We start from the raw sequence: 1,071 nt of genomic DNA, 5'->3' as shown, positions 1-1,071 counted from the left end.
GAGCCGGGAGGAGGGATGTGGCTGCAGGCTGTGGGACTCTGCTTCCCAGAGCTGGGCCAGGGAGCTTTGCAGAGCCCACAGTGTCTTTCAGCGTATCTTCCGGCCAAATACCATCTGAAAACCAGTTCAAGTGCCACTTCCCCTGGGAAGCCTCCCTTTATCCTCTCCCAGCCCACCTGAGCCCTCTGTCCTGTATGCATCATGGCCGTGTGTGTGCACCTGGAGGATGGTGCTCACCTTTCTCATTGGCTGCCAGGCTGTTGCTTAGCCCCACCAGCCCACAGGGAGGTCTCCCTCTCCCCTGCTCACCCAGATTCTGAAGGCCAAGCTGAAGCCCCCAGCCTGGCCACAGCCAACTTCTTCCTGTCCCATTGCCACTTCCTGAGGCTAAGACACATTTCAAGTGAGCAGCTGGCTGCTCAATCCGAGTAGTTCTTAGCCTGGATGTCACCTGTCTGAACTGGGAGGGGGCTTGCAGATCAGCAAGACCACCCCTTGTTATGTATGGGAGAAATGAAACTCAAAGAAGGAAGGGGCTTGCCCAGTGCTGCACAGTGAGTTAGAGGGGAAACCAGGGCTGCAGGAGTTCCCTGGGGCTCCTGATCCCAGCCCTTTCCTCTGCCCCATGTCACCATTTTTTTTACTAACCTTCAGCCTCTTCCAGATCCATGTGCCTTGTTTCCTGGAAGATGTTTCTGAGACCAGGAACCTTCACTGGCTGCAATCAGGAGAAAACAGGTCCAAGAAGCAGGTCTGAGCCTCCTCTATCCAGGGAACCTCAGTGGACAGGACCCAGAGTTACACATTACTGGAGATTTCCAAACTAAGAAGACTCACCTAGGCTGTCGTAGAGTTTAGTTAAGTGTTTGCAATATGATACAGTTATGTGGAGCTCTTAGAATTTGGGAGAAGTAGGCCAAGCACTTAGAATGCAGCGCATTCTCTGCAGTGTGTCAGGTTTGGTAGAACTAGGAGATTCTGGTGGGCTCAAGGCTGAGCAGGGTGCCCGGTGGTTCATTGTCAGCAGCCAGGGACTGCCCTACCGAGCAGCTCCCAGCCTCATGCTGACTG

The 1,071-nt window shown here is 54.2% G+C and overlaps 1 protein-coding gene across 1 annotated transcript in view; it reads right to left on the bottom strand.

The window, feature by feature from the left end:
* The window catches only part of LOC104993044 (olfactory receptor 2S2-like), a 16,477-nt gene that overhangs the window by 12,741 nt on the left and 2,665 nt on the right, over positions 1-1,071 (bottom strand). The gene's annotated exons all lie outside the window — the stretch shown is intronic.

The sequence above is a fragment of the Bison bison genome, unplaced genomic scaffold, assembly GCF_000754665.1.
Source record: "Bison bison bison isolate TAMUID 2011002044 unplaced genomic scaffold, Bison_UMD1.0 scf7180017864230, whole genome shotgun sequence".
NCBI lineage: Eukaryota > Metazoa > Chordata > Mammalia > Artiodactyla > Bovidae > Bison > Bison bison.
Note: the sequence above shows the minus strand (reverse complement) of the source record. Positions and strands in the feature narration are given on the sequence as shown.